Here is a 20805-nt window from a genome sequence, read left to right as displayed (position 1 = left end):
ATGCATAAAAGTGCCCTCAGCCATGCTCATCTCATGCACCCCAGACAGGGTGCATGGAGGCAACTATGCTGGCCCTGACACTCGTCCTCACCGACCAGACCACGTTCAGATATGTTTATTTTTTCAAAAAGAATCAGAATTTCAAAAATTGTTTAAATTTTCAAAAAACTTTAGAATTTCAGAAAAAATGAAAAAAAGTTGAATTAAAAAAAACATAATTTCAAAATTTGTTCAAATTTTCAATAAATATTTGAAATTTCAATTTTTCTAAAAAATTCATAAATGTTCGGAATTTCAAAAGGAAATCAAAATTTGTTTGAATTTTGAAAAACAATAGAATTTTATTTTTTTATAAAATATTCAAATATTCAATTTTTGTTTAAATTTTCAAAAAACTCGTAATTTCAAATATGTTCAAATTAAAAAAAAGAATTTCAAAATTTATTTTAATTTTCCAAAAAAGTTCAGAATATCAAATTTTATTTAAATTTTCAAAATATGTTTAAATTTGTGTTGACATTTTTTCGATTTTGTTCATCATTCAAAAAAATATTCAGAATTCGAAATTGTTCAGCATGTCTAAACACATGCAGGCTGACAAACAAAATCTCAACTCAGCATGTCTCAGCACATACATCTATATACCAATATAAAAAGACCCAAAGTGGCAGATCCAATTGATCTCGGCCGTCAAACTAAGTCAATCCAACGACCTACACTGCTCTAATGGCGAGCGTTCAACATATTTAACGTGCAATTAATATCATACCAACTATTGCATTAATCATAGAATTAACACACAAATAATATCATACCTAATATCTGCATGCAATTAATATATTGCCTAAATATTAACGTGCGTTGCACGGGCGCATTTACTAGTCACTGCCAAACAACAGCAACTGCATGGACCCAACATGTCTACACTCAGCATGTATGAGATGAGAACAACTAGACTAGGTCCATACATGCTACCAAACACACCCTACCTGATGTCGGAGCGAAGAAGCTCGGCACCCCGTGGACCGTGGTGCCGCCCCCTTAGCTTATCCAATGTAAGCGCCTAGCCAAGCGGCAAGGAGCGCAGGCGGCGGCGACGGCGACGGCCAGTGACGGTGCACCGCTTGGTTGGCGGCCTATTGCGTCTGAACTGAAGCAGAAGGCGCCCTTGATGCATCAGAGCTTGGGCCTCCTTAACGGTGTTGGCGTACGTTGTCTTGCCGTCTCCCTGCGCTGAGAGTGTTCGACGAAATGACCCTGAATGTTGTTCAGCTGGAAAGCAGGTTCCACCACCAAACCACGTAGTACGTCGGACCAAGGAAGCGGCAGCACAAGAAAAAACTGCTTAAGTACCTGTAGTGATTCAATTTTTCCCTATTTTACCTGTCCATTTCTTATGGCCGTGCTAGCGTTCTCCCATTTGCATGGCTAGATATTTCGTATAATGTAGATGTCTTCATCAAATATAGATACATTTGCCTTATCTCTACTTCTATAAAAGACTCAGTTTGTGATGATGGTGTATCTGTTATCCGTCATTTCTGATCATTAAATCTACATCTAATGGCCGTGAGGTAAGTTATGGCATTTTTGCAACAATAACCCACTTCTCTGCTCCAATTTGTAGAAAACCTCTTATTATTTTGAAATCAACCACACCCCTCCCTCATCCCATCAAAACAGCCTGGCGAATATATTTTAAGTGAAATATAATATATTTTTAGTGGTATATGCATATCAAAACTAGATTGTTTTCTTGCAAGTTTGTGAATAAGTACTATTCTGCTTTGAATCCGTTGCAACGCACGAACACATTGCTAGTACCAATTTATATGTTTTAATGCTGCTCGATTAATTTAGATAGTATAACCCTGATATGCAGGAGCTCCTTTTAACCCCCTGTTTTAGTAATATGATGATAGATTTTTTTTTCAATTAATATGCGTCCAAATGTGAAATGTGGAGTGTTCTTCTTCCCGTGATCTTACACATGTACGGATGTAACAAATTTAAGATTGTTTTCCACACCAAAAACTCTGAACTGATTGTAGTAAGTAATTTCAGATATGAATCTGATCAAGACATGTGCAACCAAACAATTAGTCCGTCTTCATCCAGAAATAGAACATCCATCATATCTATTTCAATATTGGTTCCTGCACTGGTAGTGGCTGTACTTGTCATTTCATATCTGGTCTGAAGGCAGAAAAGAAAGCCTAACAAATCCCAAATCAGCCAGGAGTTTCCTAAATCGGCTCACTGTTCTTGGACCTTTTGCTAACACAAGCTAGCAGCCGAGATGATGCCGCGATTTCGCCTCTGATCCACTAGCACGCACCTGCTCGGTCAGCAACAGGATTTGAGCGCCGGGCCGCTGATTTGGTTGAGGTCGAGACCAGCAGGCAGGAATTTGCACCTCAATTGACTTAGCCATGGATCTCTCTTCAACGTGACATAGGAATTTTTATATGTTTTGGTCTCAATCTTGGAGCTCCACTTTTATTGATCCTACTTGCATTGGGGGCATTGTGCTGTATTTCAAATCTGTAGTGCTGTCATAACTCAACTTGTGGTTTAATTATGAGGTCCCGGAAGTATAATTTGCAATTGAAAAAGATCAAGAATTCAACTCTTTCTCATCGTATTGCAAGTTGAGGCACTAAATTTTATGTAGTGGTTCTGTCCGAGGTCGCACGACGGAGTTTGATCCTCCAAATTGCAATGTCAACTAATAAACCAGAGCCCGTCCGACCAATTCCCGTGCGAGTGTGGTCATTTTCAATTATGTCATTCATCGTTCATTTTACCCTGTCATCCAAGAAGAACTAGTCAGTGCACACCACAATGTCGTCGTCTTCAAGCATAAAGATAATAAACATGTACATATGTCAATATGCCGTGTCAATCTGAATCTTCAACTGCTACTGCTTATATCACATAGATGGGCCATCACATTTACAAAATAAAGGTTGTAAGAGCATCTTCAACGCTGACCATCAAATCGTCTACATACATGCGAACGTATTGTGTCATCCAACATGGACCTGTATCGGTCCGCTCGGTGCTCCGGGCGTGCTTTTTCCACAAACCGGAGACAAACTAGGAGAGCTTTGCAGATGTCCGAACACTACCACACCTGCGTCTGACCGTCCTGGCTCACCCAACAACCCTACCTGCCTCTCTCGCGCTTTCCTTCCAATGCACACGCTGCTTCCCGCGCCGCATCAATGCCGGCCCAGAGCACAGAGCAACCGACATTGATACCGCGGTGTGACCGGCGCTGACTGACGTGACATCTCGGGAGTCGCTGCTTCAATGCAGATGCAGCTTCCCGAGAAACCAACTCGGTTGCTGCGCCGCATTGAAGCCGCTGACCGTCCGTTCGCATGGCCTGGCCAAGGCTTTATAAGCCGTGTTGTGGCGCCGTCCACATCACGATCTCTCTGCTCTTCCTCCTCCTCCTTCCCTCCCTGCCACTCTTCCTCCACAACTCCGATGATGGGCAAGTCATGGGTCAGGCGGCGGTTCCAAGACAGGCTCTGGAGGATCGTGGCGACGCCGCCCTCGAACTTCGGGGCCGATGTCCTCATTGGCGGGTGGCTACTCAACAAAGACGGAGATCGTCATCTCCTCCTCCGATGAGGAGGACCAGCCACCGCCGCAGTAGTCCACGCCGGTGGCGCAGGACCAGGTGTACGCCGCCACGGACAAGGAGTGCGAGCAGCGGATGGAACTGATGCTCCGTCGCTCCATCCTCCACCTGAATGGCTCGGTGGCACCACCGGGGACGCTCCTCCCCGTGAAGCTAGAGCCTGCATCCCCTCCACGCTCTCCGGCACGCAACCGTGGCATCCAAATCGGACCCCACGTGAAGGAGGAGCCCCTCTCGCCCCACCTCGGCACATGAAGGACGAGTGGATTGACACGTGAAGGAGGAGCGGCGCTCTCCGCACCTCGGCGTGTGAAGGACACACGCCGCTCGCCGCTGCCCGTGCCCAATGCGATCACCAGGAAGGCGCGCGGTCGCATTCGCCACTACCTCGGTGGCGACGGCAGTAGCGGCAGCTCTTCGTCGTCTGGAGCACCATAACGACGCATGAGTACGCCGACAGAGAGCGGTACCGGCGAGATAGGTGCAATGCTGAGCGCCGGTCGGAGTTCGCGGACTCCGACGTCCTGCCGCCACACATCACGGTAGACCCGGAGCTGGCGTACGCCTGGGCCATGGAACGCTCCGTGACGACTGCGGAGATGAGCAAGGGCCGTCTCCGCCGCCTCGACGAGGAGATGGAAAACTACGGCGAGGAGTGGTCTCACAGCGAGATCGCCGCCCCAGCACCGCCTCCTCCAAGGCCCGCCGGCCTCTCCCCCCGCCCACGTCGTCGGTGGCTGCGGCCACACTGCACACGACATAGGAGGAAGTGGAGAGGATTATCTACGAGCGTCAGGCGGCTGGCCGGAAGTCCTTCCACAATGCTGCTCCCTTTCATCGCCCGAAGGCCGACTCCGACGCCGGATCCGGCGAAGATGACGGACCGCTGGCCAGCCCAGCATGGCCTATGAGGTCACCTTCAAGTGTAGGGTAGTTTAGGGTTTCCTTTTTAAGGTTTTTCGTTCATTGGATGAAATATCATCTGGTCTTGTGTAAAAATTATCCTAGCTTAAATGGATATCGTCCGATTTGTTTCAGCTTGAATCAAATTTATCCATTTTTGTTAAAATTCATTTAAAATGTAACCGTACATACGCGGCTAGCTTTGGATGATGGGCTCCGACATCACTGTCCGGGAACTCCCCTCCCCCTGCGCGCCCTATCTGCAGACAGATGCCAAAGCAAATTTGAGGGTCAGCATTGAAGATGCTCTCATTATCCCTTCATCATTGCATTATCTTCTACTTTTTTCTGTAAGTCAGCCCCATAAAACTCCACATATATAAAAAGTTAGAAGAGAGTTGCCCGTTAATATACGAAAAACCGAACGAAAAAAGTTACAACACACTCCCAAGACAAGGCACCTGGCCGACACAGAATAGTTACCATGTCAATCTGAATATTCAACTCCTACTGCTTATATCATATAGATGGATCATCACAATTATGTTTTTAAAGGTTTTCATTAACCCCATGAGCCCGGTATCTCTATTCTCTTCTACTTGAAATGAATGGGCTAGTTCTTGACTTTCTTTAAAAGGAAAATAATAATATAGTTAACGGATATGCTATCTCGCTCAGTTTGCACGATTACTCACCGCTGGCTACAGTGTTGTTTTTTTGCAGGAAGTGTTAGAGATACGACAGGCAGACCAAACGATGAAGAACGAAATCAACATAGGAGACACATGATTTTAGTGTGGAAAGCCCCTCCAACACAAAAGGAAAAAACACCACGGAGACCAGCCAACAAATCTTCACTATATCGGGGAAGGTTACTGCTACTTCTTGAGCTTGCGTTGGTTTTTTCCTTAAAGAGGAAAGGATGATGCAGCAAAGTAGAGTAAGTATTTTCCTCAGTTTGAGAACCAAGGTATCAATCCAGTAGGAGACAACGAACAAGTCACCGAATACCTACACAAACAATCAACAGCTTGCACCCAACGCGATAAAGGGGTTGTTAATCCCTTCACGGTTATTTGCAAAAGTGAGATCTGATAGAGATAGATAAACAGTAAAGTAAATATTTTTGGTATTTTTGATTTATAGATTGGAAAGTAAAAGATTGCAAAGGAAGTAAATCGGAAACTAAAATTGTAGATCGGAAACTTATATGATGGAAAATAGACCCGAGGCCCATAGGTTTCACTAGAGGCTTCTCTCAAGATAGAAAATATTACGGTGGGTGAACAAATTACTACCGAGCAATTGATAGAAAAGTGCAAAGTTATGACGATATCTAAGACAATGATCTGATATTTCAGTGATGCTCACACGAAAGACAAGAATTAAAGCACAAAAATAGCATCATAAAACACATGACAAACACATCTAAGTCTAACATACTTCCTATGCATAGGCATTATATAAGCAAACAAATTATCAAGACAAACAAAAACTAGCATATGCAAGAAAGGAGAAAGAAACAATAGCAATCTCAACATAACGAGAGGTAATTTAGTGACATGAAAATTTCTACAATCATATTTTCCTCTCTCATAATAATTACATGTAGGATCATAATCAAATTCTACAATATAGCTATCACATAAAGTTTTCTCTTCATGATCCACATGCATGCAAAGTTGACACTCTTCCGAAATAGTGAGATTATCATAAAATAAAGTCATGACCTCTCTGAACCCACTTTTATCAAAAACTTCATAATATTGAACATTATCCAAATATGTGGGATCTAAAGTTGACACTCTTCCAAACCCACTTTCAGTATTATTGAAAACATTATTATCAATCTCATATTCATCATGGGACTTAAATAAATTTTCAAGATCATAAGAAAAATCGCCCCAATCATGAACATTGCAACAAGTAGTAGACATAGAAAAATTAGCATCCCCGAGCTTAGGGTTTTGCATATCATTAACACAATTGACATTAATAGAATATATAATAATATCATTGCAATGACGCTTTTCATTCAAGGAGCTATCGTGAATCACTTCATAAAATTTCTTCTTTCAACACTTCATCACAATTTTCAGATTCACGAATTTCAAACAAAACCTCATAAAGATAATCTAGTGCACTCAACTCACTAGCAATTGGTTCATCATAATTGGATATTTTAAAAAGATTAGCGAGTGGATGAGGATCCATATCAATAGATTTTTAGCAAGCGAAGATGCAAGCAAATAAAAGGCACATGGCAACACAAGCAAACATAAGATCGAACGAAAGAAGGGCGAAAAAAGGGAAAATCTTTTCGAAAATCGTTTTAGAAGTGAGGGAGAGGAAAATGAGAGGCGAATGGCGAATAATGTAATGCAAGAGATGAGAGTTTATGATGGGTAGTTGGTATGTCTTGACTTGTCGTAGATCTCCCGGGCAACGGCACCAGAAATTCTTCCTGCTACTTCTTGAGCTTTGATACATCTCCAACATATCTATAATTTATGAAGTATTCATGCTGTTTTATTACCATTCTTGGATGTTTTACAATCATTTTATAACAACTTTATATCATTTTTGGGACTAATCTATTGATCCAGTGCCCAGTGCCAGTTGCTGTTTTTTGCTTGTTTTTTACATCGCAGGAAATCATTATCAAACGGAGTCCAAACACCGCAAAACTTTTTGTGGATTTTTCATGGACCAGAAGACCACCAGTGGGCCAAAGAAGCACCTGGGGGTGCCCCGAGGGGGGCACAACCCACCAGGGCGTGCCTGGGGGCCTCGGCTCGCCCAGGTGGGTTGTGCCCACCTCGGTGGCCTCCTGCACCCCCTCTTTACCATATAAATTCACAAAGTTCTGAAAACCCTCGGGTTTACCCTAGATCAGAAGTTCTACCGCCGCAAGGCTCTGTTGCCACCGAAAACCAATCTAGACCCTTTCTGGCACCCTGCCGGAGGGGGGAATCATCTCCGGTGGCCATCTTCATCATCCCGGCGGCAACCACGATGAGGAGGGAGTAGTCCACCCTCGGGGCAGAGGGTTTGTACCAATAGCTATGTGTTTAATCTCTCTCTCTCTCTCTCTCTCTCTCTCGTGTTCTTGAGATGTCACGATCTTGATGTATTGCGGGCTTTGTTAATATAGTCGGATCATATGGTGTTTCCCCTCTCTATCTTGTTGTGATGAATTGAGTTTTTCCCTTTGAGATTTCATTGTTACTGGATTGAATACTTTTATGGATTTGAGAACACTTGATATATGTCTTGCAATTGAATACTCGTGGTGACAATGGGCTATCGTATTGATTCACTTGATATATATTTTGGCACTCAACTCGTGGATTCCCGAGGTGACACTGGGGTAATCTATGCATAGGGGTTGATGCACGTTCTTGTCTTTGTTTCTCGGATAGAAATCTTAGGGCACTCTTTGAAGTTCTTTGTGTTGGATTGAGTATTATGAATATGTATTTGTTTTCATGTTATTTTAGTACGAACTCTAGGATAGATCAAACGGAAAGAATAGCTTTGTGTTATTTTAGTACGAACTCTTGAATAGATCGAACGGAAAGAATAGCTTTGAGGTGGTTTCGTACCCTACAAACAATTTATTCTTATGTTCTCTGCTAGATACGAACTTTAGAGTGATTCTTTATCGCAATTTGAGGGATGGTTATATGATCCAATTATATTAGCATTGTTGAGAGGTTGCACTAGCGAAAGTACGGACCCTAGGCCTCATTTTCAAGCATTGCAACCGTTTTTGTGCCCGTTTACTATTTACTACCTTGCTGTTTTTATTTATTCAGATTATAAAAATATATTTCTACCATCCATATTACACTTTTATCACCATCTCTTTGCCGAACTAGTGCACCTATACAACTTGCCATTGTATTGGGTGTGTTGGGGACACAAGAGATTTCTTGTATTTGGTTGCAGGGTTGTTTGAGAGAGACCATCTTCATCCTACACCTCTCACGGATTGATAAACCTTAGGTCATCCACTTGAGGGAAAATTGCTACTGTCCTACAAAACTCCGCGCTTGGAGGCCCAACACGTGTCTATAATAATAAAGTTGCGTAGTAGACATCAAGCTCTTTTCTGGCGCCGTTGCCGGGGAGGTGAATGCATGAACGTATATCTTTAGATCTTGCAATTGAATCTTTTAGTTTCTTGTTTTATCACTAGTTTGGTTTATAAAATAAAACTACAAAAAATGGAATTGAGGTTGCATCATATTATTGATCATCTTTATAATATCTTTTTGGAAAATGATGGATCGGAAAATTGTGCTCAATTGTTAGAAGAAGAAGTCAATAAAATGTTTGGCACAAAATATTTGAATGATGAGCATGATTGCAATGTTGTTAGTATAAATTCTTTGAATATCCAAAATGCTAATGATGATTGCACAAGTCATGACAGAAATGTTTCTTATAAACATGTCAATTTTTGCGGAGTAAATTGGGAGTGCAAATGCACACCAAGAAGGGAAGATAGATTTTGTAAGAAGCATAAGTATTTAGAAACGAAAAAGTTGCAAGAGAGGCTAGATGATTGTGCTAAAAGATGTAATTTTTTCGCCATCCTTGTAACTTTGCAATGAACATGGTCATTTAAATCTCCAATGCAAATTGTTTCATGATCAAATCGTGTCCAAAAATTGTGATAACTTGATTTCCCTTGAGCATCATAAAGAGCTTAGTCTTCTTTTGGGGTATGACGAAATGAAATGTTTAACTAAGGGTTTTCCAAACCCAGAGATATTTCTTGATTTTGATCTAGAGGAAATTTACATGTTTTGTGCGGTAAATTGCATTGAGAATCCTTATATTGCTAACTATCTAAAGGCAAGAAAACAAATAGAATATGAAGAGAGTACTAATGAAAGGGAAAATATTTCCCAATACCCTCCTAGTGTTTATTATGATGAATCAGGTAACGAGGAGGAGCTTCCTATCCAATCAATCTCTTCAACAAGAAGATTGAAAGAATTAATTAAACCCACACATGATGTGGTGAAGAAGAAGAAAAGAAGAAAGAATAAAGGTAAAAAGGTATCTCTCCCAAACAATGTTGCTCCTATCACCATTGCGCCTCATGAAAGTGAATCACATATGTTGATGGAGGATGATAATATTGAGTATGATTTTGTGATACCTGCTACTTGTTGTAATGATTATGATTGGGAAGACAAGGTATCCCTTATGATCTTGAAAATATTTTTAGCACTTGCTTGGAAGAATATGATAATAATGTTTGCTATACTATTGGTGCCATTCATGCTATTGATAAGAATGATTGTGATGATATGCAAAACCACAAGCTTGGGGATGCTATGTTTAATTAGTATGATATGTTTGAAGATTTATTTGCTGGAAATAATGCTTGTACTAAGCTTGGGGATGCTTTGGTTAATGAATATGATCGTTTGAGTCCTTCTACTTTCGATAAGAAAATTTATTATGATGATATCATGCCTCCTATTTATGATGATTACATTGATGAAAGTGGGTTTGGGAGAGTGTCAACTCTAGGTAGTAGTGATCCCACTATTTTGGAGGGTGTTTAATCTTATTACAATATTGATGAAAGTGGATTTGGAGAGGTCATGACTTTATTTAGTGATACATCCACTATTTTGGAAGAGGTTTCAATTGACTATGACAATAAAGTTGCTATCTATGATGATTATTATGATGACATGTATGCCATAAAGAGTAATAAATCTTCTATGCTTGTGCATCATGAAAAGTGTGTTGTATGTGATAGTTATATTTCTGAATCCATTCATGATGTTTCTGAAAATTATTATGAGGAAGGAACTTATGCTCTTACATATCTCAATAATATCAAGTTTCTTATCTATGTGTTGATTGTTTTGAAGTTGCACTTGTTTTGCCTTCCTATGCTAGTTGATTCTTGTTCCCATAAGTTGTTTTCTCACAAAATCCCTATGCATAGGAAGTGGGTTATACCTAAATGTGCTAGTCATATGCTTCATGATGCTCTCTTCATGTTTCAATTCTTATCTTTTATGCGAGCATCATTGAAATCATCATGCCTAGCTAAAAGGCATTAAAGAAAAGCGCTTGTTAGGAGACAACCCAACACTTTTACCTACTGTTTTTGTGTGTTCACATGATTATGCTACTGTATTGATCATGTTTTATTGCTTTCGTTTCAATAAAATGCCAAGTAAGACCTTTGGGATGGCTTATGGTGATAGTTGATTTGATCTTGCTGAAAAACTGAAACTTTTACGCTCAGGAAAACAATTCTCATTTTTAATAGTAGCGTGATAAAATGCTGATTCTTTTTTTATAAGATTAATATACAAATTACCCAGGTTTTCCTATTTTTTCAGAATTTTTGGAGTATCATAAGTATGGTTGGAGTACAAATTACTATAGACTGTTCTGTTTTTGACAGATTCTGTTTTCAATGCATAGTTTGCTTGTTTTCTAGTTTTCATGGATTATATTGCTCAATATAAATTGTGGAAATTATATGCTACAGTAGGCATTGTGTGATAACAATTATGAATCTTGTCTTTGACAGTACCAAAAGTGAAGTGGTTTGCTCTTTATCATACTAACCTATCTCACAAAGTTCCGTTAAGTTTTGTGTGATTGAAGTTTTCTAGTTTTGGGCGAGATGTCGATATGAGGAGAATAAGGAGTGACAAGACCCTAAGCTTGGGGATGCCCAAGGCACCCCAAGGTAATATTCAAGGAAGATCCAAGCAACTAAGCTTGGGGATGCCCCAGAAGGCATTCCCTCTTTCGTCTCCAACGTTATCGGTAACCTCACTTGGAGCTATGTTTTCATTCGTCACATGATATGTGTTTTTCTTGGAGCATCATTTTATTTTGTTATATTTGCTTGTTGTTATTTAGAATAATTTGTTTGCATCTTTTATTTTAATAAAAGTGGCAATGATAGCCTTTACTATGCTTATTTTGCAAGCCTACATGTTGCTGTTTGAAAACAGAAAGTTTACCGCTGTTACAAAAATTCCCTAGAAAAGTCAAAATGTGATAAAATACTGAAACTTTTTGCAAACTAATATCTGATAATTTTTCTACAGTGTGGTAAATTTTCATAATCTTTGGAGTTTAAGAAGTATTGATACTCTTGCATTCTTTACAGACAGTACTGTTTTGGCATATTGCTGTTATGTTTGCATTGTTTGCATATGTTTGCTTGTTTAATGATTCTATTTGAGGATAGGAGTATTAAATATGCAGATGCATTTAGTAGGCAATGTTAAATAATAATTTTAGTGATTTGCTACAGTAGAGAATGATAAGGTTTTTGCATTGGTTTATACTAACTTATCTCACGAGTTCTTGTTGAGTTTTGCGTGGATGAAGCTTTTGAGATTTAGGAAAACCGTGATATGAGAAGAATTAAGGAGGCACAAAATCTCAAGCTTGGGGATTCCCAAGGCACCCCAAGATAATATTTCAAGAAGTCTCAAGCATCTAAGCTTGGGGATGCCCCGATAGGCATCCCACCTTTCCTCTTCAACAATTATCGGTTAGTATCGGTTGAGCCTAAGTTTTTGCTTCTTCACATGAGTTGTGATATTCTTAGAATGTCATTTTATTTTAATTTTGCTTGATGTTTTAATAAAATACTTAGATCTAAAGTTTTTAAATAAAATAGAGTCCTCAAATAGTTACCAGGGAGGCTAGGTAAGCGGCATTCACATCCCGTCAACGAAGCTCTTTTATATGCATTTACTCTTGTGCTTCACTTACATCCTATGAGTAAATTGTTGAATAAATTGAATGTCATGAAGTTGAAATCATATCATGCCTAGTGGCAGCTTCACATTGGGTTTATAAAGTGAAATCTTTTGAGGCTTGACAATCACACTATTGGTCATACAAGCAATTCACGAATAATTAGTATAAGGAAGATAACTTTCACATGCAAAATACACTATCATGGAAATCTTTTGTGATTGTGAGCCCCCATCAAAATATTATATGCCAAAATTGTTGACATTGGACAAGGAAGACAACATAATGGTTTATGTTTGTTCATATTCACATAGAAGTTATATTGTCATAGATCCTTCAACATGTGGTGCTTGCCACCCATCTTTGCTAGCCAAAAATTCCGCACAAAGTAGAGATACTACTTGTGCATCCAAAAAACCCTTAAACCAAAATCTTATCTTCAAGATTCAACCATACCTAACTAAGGATTGAGCAAGATCCTTCAAGTAAGTTGTCATCGATGCAATAAGGCAATAAAAATTGCTTCTAAAAGTGTTAGATCATTTAGTGTAAGAGAAAATTGAGCATTGTACGAACTTGTGATGGTAAAGAATAAAAGCGACAGACTTCATAATAAAGGTTGCTATCATAAGGGGCAATATAACGTGACGTTCTTTTGCACTAAGGGGTTGATCATACAAACAAATAAGCACATGGCAACCTCTGCTTCCCTCTGCGAAGGGCCTATCTTTTACTTTTATGTATTTACTTTCATGCAAGGGTCAAAGTTTTTCTCTCTATTATTTTTATTTTTCTCTTTTGGTAAGCATCATGTGGTGAGGAAAGATCTAGGCACATATATCCAGTTGGATATGGGTAACATGAGTTATTATTGTTGACATCACCCTTGAGGTGAATACATTGGGAGGCGAAATTACAAGCCCCTATCTCTTTATGTGTCCGGTTGAAACGTTTTGCTCATGTGTATGCGGTGAGTGTTAGCAATCATAGAATACTATATGATGGTTGAGTATGTGGAGCTCTTACTTAAACTCTGTTGAATAAGTTGAATTACAATTGCTTGGTGACTGAGAACATAGGTTGTTGAGTTTCAAGAGAATTCATTGTTTGAACCTTAACATGTGAATTGGTTGCTACTTTACACATGAGAAATTTTATAAGAAAGATTTGTTGTCATGATGCTAGGAAAAGTGATTGAAATTATCGTGGATCAAACTTATGCACTTTGCTAACATTCACACTTCATAATTTTTTTATCATTTACCTACTCGAGGACGAGTAGGAATTAAGCTTGGAGATGCTGATACGTCTCCAATGTATCTATAATTTATGAAGTATTCATGCTGTTTTATTATCATTCTTGGATGTTTTACAATCATTTTTGTTGGGGAACGCAATAATTTCAAAAAAATTCCTATGCACATGCAAGATCATGGTGATGAATAGCAACGAGAGGGGAAGAGTGTTATCCACGCACCCTCGTAGACTGTAAGCGGAAGCGTTATGACAACATGGTTGATGTAGTCGTATGTCTTCACGGTTGACCGATACTAGTACCGAATGTACGACACCTCCGCGATCTGCACATGTTCGGCTCGGTGACGTCCCACGAACTCAGGATCCAGCAGAGTGTCGAGGGAGAGCTTCGTCAGCACGATGACGTGATGATGGTGATGATGAAGCTACCGAAATAGGGCTTCACCTAAGCACCGCTACGATATGACCGAGGTGGATTATGGTGGAGGGGGCACCGCACACGGATAAGAGATCAATGATCAACTTGTGTCTATGGGGTGCCCTTGGCCACGTATATAAAGGATGGAGGGAGGAGGAAGCCGGCCCTCATAGAGCGCACCCAAAGTGTGGAGTCCTACTAGGCCTCCCTAGTCCTAGTAGGATTCCACCTCCCATATGAAATAGGAAAAAGGGAAGAGAGAAGGAGAACGAAGGAAGGGGGCGCCCCCTTTCCCTAGTCCAATTCGGACCAGTCCATGGGGAAGGGGCGCGGCTGTCGTGGATCTAAGACTGACAGTAGAATGGGGGGTAGGTATGAGGAGGCAAGATCCTAGCTATGGCGAAGTTGTACACACGAGTTTTACGAGTTCAGGCCCTTCGCGGAGGAAGTAACAGCCCTACGTCTCGGTGCCCAGAGGCGGTCGACTGGATTATGTATGTGTGTGTTTACAGGGGGTGCGAACCCTTGTGTCAGTGGAGGGGTGGCTTATATAGAGTGCGCTTAGACCCCAGCCAGCCCATGTTACAAGGGTTTTAAGGTACATCAAGAGGGGGCGTTATTGGTAGCACTAGCAATAAAGTGACATAAATGTCTATTAAGTCTATGAAGTAAATGTCTGACCGTTACCGTGCAGAGTGACTTTAGATCTTCTGTCTGTCGAGTGGTAGTTGTTGCGGTCGAGTGACTTCGAGTCTTCCGAGTGGGATGCTTCGAGTTCGAGTGGATTATGCTATCCCTCGAATGCTTCTGGTTTTAGGATGATGTCCTAGGGGAGGGTGTCTAGGTCAAGCCTATGACCCTACCCTAGGTACATAGCTTCATCATTAGCCTCTGAATGGTTCAGGGTTGGAGTGGAGAAGGAGTTGAGAACACCTCCGATTCAATTTTCGCGCTTCGGAAGTGCCTTATTGGGACCAAATGAGTAATCACAATGACTTCGACTTCTTTTTCAGTCGCCTTGATCCATTCTTGGTTCTGCCGAGTGAACTTTACTGCTAAGCTTCGAGTGTTGATATGGGAAAAATCTTCCGTCTGACAGGTTGCTCTACTGCTCGTGGATATTGTGGGATTCGAATTTTGGGAAGCGCGCAGGGTGGAGGAAGCCGCAGTAATCGGGTTGGATTAGGTAGGGCCACCTTGAAAGTGTGTTATATCAACTAGAGGGGAGGTGAATAGGCGATTTTTATGAAATTCTTCACTGAGGAATTTGCCGGTGAGGAAATTCCTTAGCGAAGAACTACTAGCAGCGGAATAAGTACTCAAAAGTAAACACAACAGAATACAAGCATAGTCATCATGATGAAATGAAGACAGGCACAGAGTACAGGAAGCGTAATCACAGGATAACACAGGATGAAGACAAACAGACTGAAGAAATTGAACCGAGGAAATTGAGAAAGTCTTCAGTCAAAGTCTTCAAACATAGATATGAACAAACATACAACACAGTTATGAGGAAATGAAAGAGTTGAGGAAATAGAACCAGTAAGCTCGGTGAAGAAAATGATTTGGTAGACCAGTTCCAACTGCTGTCTCAGTTTGACGTCTGGTTGGAGCGGCTGAGTATTTAAACTCGAGGACACACAGTTCCGGACACCCAGTCAAGGACACTTAGTCCAAGACACCCAGTCCTCACCGTATTCTCCTTGAACTAAGGTCACACAGACCTCGTCCAATCACTCATGGTAAGTCTTCAGGCGACTTCCAAACCTTCACAAACTTGGTCAACCGGCGATCCACAATTCCTCTTGGATGCTCTAGACCATGACGCCTAACCGTCTGGAAGAAGCACAATCTTCAAAGGTAACAAGCGTCGGATCCACTCAGGATCAATCTCTTCAGTGATGCTCAATCACTTGGGGTTGGTAGGTGTTTGGGTTTTGGGTTTTTGGTTTTTCCTCACTTGATGATTTTCGCTCAAAGTCCTCGGAGGATGGGTTGCTCTCAAATGACAAGTGTCAGTTTCTCTCGGAGCAGCCAACCAGCTAGTGGTTGTAGGGGGCGGCTATTTATAGCCTAGGGAGCAGCCCAACATGATAAGACATAAATGCCCTTCAATGATATGACCGTTAGGTGGATAGATATTTTGGAACAGCTGGCGCATAGCACAGCAACGGTCGGAATTTTGAGTAGCAAAATCCTCAGGGCTATCATGTTCCTCACTGTGTAGGCAATCCGCACTGGCGAATTCCTAGCTCCTCAGTCAGGACAAATTCCTTAGAGACCAGAAGAACTTCGTCTCTGTCACTGAAGAAATTGACTGAACTGTATGAGATTTCCAATGGCTTCACTCGAAGGGATTGGTAGGTGTAGGATTTTGAGTTGAGCATCACATGGAAATTTTTCCTTAGTATTTCCTCGACCCCCTTTAACAGTACGGTGTTTCCTATGACTCAAGAAAGAGAAAAACAAAACTATGAAAATGAAAGTCTTCAAGCTTCATATTCCTCGCATGAATATCAAGTCTTCACGGACACACCAATTTCTTCACTTTCAAAGTCTTCATGAAAGTCTTCAGAAATACCAAAATCTTCAGTCGAAGATATTCATTTTTAGGGGTCGACTTTTCCTGTAAATATCAAACTCCTCATAGACTTATAGACCTGTGTACACTCACACACGCATTAGTCCCTTAACCTATAAGTCTTCAATAAACCAAAATCACTAAAGGGCACTAGATGCACTTACAATCTCCCCCTTTTTGGTGATTGATGACAATATAGGTTAAGTTTTCAACGGGGATAAACATATGAAGTGTAAATACTGATATTGAGGAATTTGATTGCAAGATATAGAAGAACTCCTCCTGAAGATGTGCATAGTGAGGAATTTGCTTTTGAAGCAATGCACACTTGAAGAGTTGAATCATGGAGATCTCCCCCTATATCTTGCAATTCATTGTAACGCCCTCGATGCGGCTATATCTCCCACGTGTCGAAGCACGACTTAGAGGCATAACCGCATTGTAAGGAATGTCGCAAGTGAGGTAATCTTCACACAATCCATGTAATAAAATAGGGGAAGAAGTTACATAGTTGTCTTACAATCGCCACTTCAAACAATTACATGAATAAAGCATTACATCATCCAAATACAATCAAGGTCCGACTACGGAACCAAAATAAAAGAAGAACCCCAAATGCGACAAGGTCCCCGATCGACCCCAACTGGGCTCCACTACTGATCAACTAGAACGAAACACCACAAAGGACAAGATCTTCATCGAGCTCCTCCTGAGCTTGGTTGCGTTAACTGCACGGTCTCATCGACACTTGCAAGCTGGTTTTGGAAGTATCTGTGAGCCACGGGGACTCAGCAATCTCGCACCCTCGCGATCAAGACTATTTAAGCTTATGGGTAAGGTAAAAGGTATGAGGTGGAGCTGCAGCAAGCGACTAGCATATATGGTGGCTAACATATGCAAATGAGAGCGAGAAGAGAAGGCAAAGCACGGTCGAGAAACTATGATCAAGAAGTGATGCTAGAACAACCTACGTCAAGCATAACTCCAACACCGTGTTCACTTCCCGGACACCGCCGGAAAGAGACCATCACGGTAACACACGCGGTTGATGTATTTTAATTAAGGTCAACTTCAGGTTTTCTACAACCGGACATTAACAAATTCCCATCTTCCCATAACCGCGGGCATGGCTTTCGAAAGTTCAAATCCCTGCAGGGGTGTCCCAACTTAGCCCATGACAAGCTCTCACGGTCAACGAAGGAATAGACCTTCTAGCGGGAAGACCCGATCAGACTCGGAATCCCGGTTACAAGACATTTCGACAATGGTAAAACAAGACCAGCAAAGCCACCTAGATGTGCCGACAAATCCCGATAGGAGCTGCACATATCTCGTTCTCAGGGCACACCGGATGAGCAAGACGTCGGGTAAGCCAACCCAGAGTTTCCCTTGGTAGCCTCGGACATCGCTCAGTTGGACCAACACTTAGAGAAGCACTAGCCCGGGGGTTAAAATAAGATGACCCTTGTGCCGGCCGACTCAAGGGAAAGAAAAGGCTAGGTGGCAAATGGTAAAACCAATGTTGGGCCTTGCTGGAGGAGTTTTATTCAAGGCGAATTGTCAAGGGGTTCCCATTATAACCCAACCGCGTAAGGAACGCAAAATCCGGGAACATAACACCGATATGACGGAAACTAGGGCGGCAAGAGTGGAACAAAACACCAGGCATAAGGCCGAGCCTTCCACCCTTTACCAGGTATATAGATGCATTAATTAAATAAGATATATTGTGATATCCCAACAAGTAAACATGTTCCAACCAGGAACAACATCTCCATGCTCCAACAAGGAACAAAACTTCAATCTTCACTTGCAACTAACAACGCTATAAGAGGGGCTGAGCAAAGCGGTAACATAGCCAATCAACGGTTTGCTAGGACAAGGTGGGTTAGAGGCTTGGTGCAACAATATGGGAGGCATGATAAGCAAGTGGTAGGTATCGCAGCATAGGCATAGCAAAAGAGCGAGCAACTAAGCAAGCAAAGATAGAAGTGATTTCGAGGGTATGGTCATCTTGCCTGAGATCCCGCAAGGAAGAAGAACGAGTCCATGAAGCAGACAAACGGACGTAGTCAAACGGTTCCTCACAAACACGACGTTACCGGAAACAACCCGAAGAAGCACACCGGAAAGAAGCAAACAACATAGTAAACAACCAACACAGAATCATGGCATGATGCACAAACAAGTATGATGCATGTCCGGATTAAAGCGGCATGGCATGGCAAAGTGCACAAGCAATCCTGCAAATTAAGTGGAGCTCAATATGCAACTCCATTGCATATTGACCGAACACCACATCAATTATTTAGTTCACTCTCGGTTAGGTACCCAACAATATTAAATGTTGTTTAAACATGGCAAGAGGTGAAGCATAACAAAACTATATCATCTAAACAATTTCTCCCCCTTTGTCATCAAATGACCAAAAGGATCGAAACTGAGGACTAACGCCCCTGAAGATAATCAGGTTGATGAAGGAGCGCCAGCGTTGTTGGGGTCGTTGGTTGATGTAGGGCCTGCCGCAGTGTCGTCTAAATCTTCATGTTCATCAGTGTCGTGCGATGAAGAATATGAGCTGGCCACCAGAGAAGGAACCTTGACCTTCTTGAATTTCTTTGGTCGAGGTGCAGACCAGTCAAAATCTTCATTAAGACCCATGTTCTTCAGATCTTCTTCACCATACAGATGTGACAACATTGCCCAAGTGCGACCGAAGACTTGAGGAGGTAGTAGTGGTTTTTCTTCACTGCATTGTGTGTGGCAGTCATGTTGTGAAGAAGTGAACCAAACTGACGCTTAACCCATTTGTGATTTTGATCCACCTTCTGGTGAAGACTAAGCAGAAGTTCACGGTCTGTCATCACGCGCGGAGTAGTGGCTTGAGGAGTGGACTTGGGAGCATTGGCAGAGTCATGTGTGGCAGAGTCATCATTGGTGGAATAAGATGCAGCTTTGCGAAACTGACCATCCAATGGACGAATTCCTTCATCAATTACAGCTGGTGCCTTGCCCTTTCCATCAATTGAGGAATATGTGTGCTTGAGGACTTCAATTGGGGGCAAGTAGCTGAGATGATTCTGGAAATCAGCTTTGTAGTTGAGTGAAGACCTTGTCCTGAGGAATCTCATGATCCAAGGTGCATAAGGCTTCAGCTCAAACGGAGACAGTGCAACATTGGCCATAGTCCTCATGAAGAAATCATGATAGTTGACAGGAATGCCATGAACGATGTTGAATACCAGATTCTTCATGATGCCAACAATTTCCTCATCAGATGAGTCATGGCCTTTGATAGGACTGATTTTCCTTGTAAGAATATGATAGACAATTCTGGGCACGTACATCAATTTCTTCACGAGGAATTTTGTTCGTGGTGCCTGACCTGGTTTCAAAGGCTTCATCAGCACTTGCATGTAATGATGTGTGAGCTCAGGTTCACTGTAGATGCAGCGAGCTTCTTCAAGGGAAAGACTAAGTGGTAGAGCACGAAGCAATTCAGAGGCTGGTGCAGTGTAGTGAGTGTTTTCAGACATCCAGTCCAGCACCCATGAATTCACATCTTCAGCATTTCCGGTGATGTGCAGCGTTGCATAAAATTGAAGAATCAGTTCTTCATTCCAATCGCAGATGTCAGAGCAAAAATTGAGCAGTCCAGCGTCGTGAAGAACACTGAGGACTGGTGCGAAGCACGGCAGAGATTCCGTATCCATGTGAGGAATATGCTCATGGCAGAAAATCTTCTCCTTGTTGAACAACACTGAGGAATAGAAATTGGCTTGACTAGCAGTCCAGAAACGCCTCTTCCTAATGCGAGCAGAGTCATATGGGTTGTAATCTTCGAAGAATACGTGCTCGCCGAAGAAATCATCAGCCTTGAACTTTTGCTTGTGTGAGAATGGATCCTTTGGCTTCGGCAGAGGAGTGTCAGTGAGTTGCATCACGACCTCAGGAATCTCAATCGCAGGTTCTTTAGGCTGCGGAATTTCTGGTTCTTCCTCAGTGACAGTCTGCGTAGTTGGTTGTTCATCAGCAACAGTTTCTTCAGCGCTAGTGGCTGGAATTTCCTCATGGACAGATGAAGTGGGATGAGTTTCTTTAGAGCCCATGTGAACAGTTTGTGTGGGGGACTGAGGAATTTGCTGTAGAGGGGTGAACATTGGAGAGTTTGGATGCTGACTTTCTCAGAATTCATCACTGATTACGGGTGTGGAGCAGCCAATGTCC

This window comes from Triticum dicoccoides, chromosome 5A (assembly GCF_002162155.2).
Source record: "Triticum dicoccoides isolate Atlit2015 ecotype Zavitan chromosome 5A, WEW_v2.0, whole genome shotgun sequence".
NCBI classification, from domain to species: Eukaryota; Viridiplantae; Streptophyta; class Magnoliopsida; order Poales; family Poaceae; genus Triticum; species Triticum dicoccoides.
The sequence above is the reverse complement of the archived record's forward strand: the minus strand, read 5'-3'. Positions refer to the sequence as shown.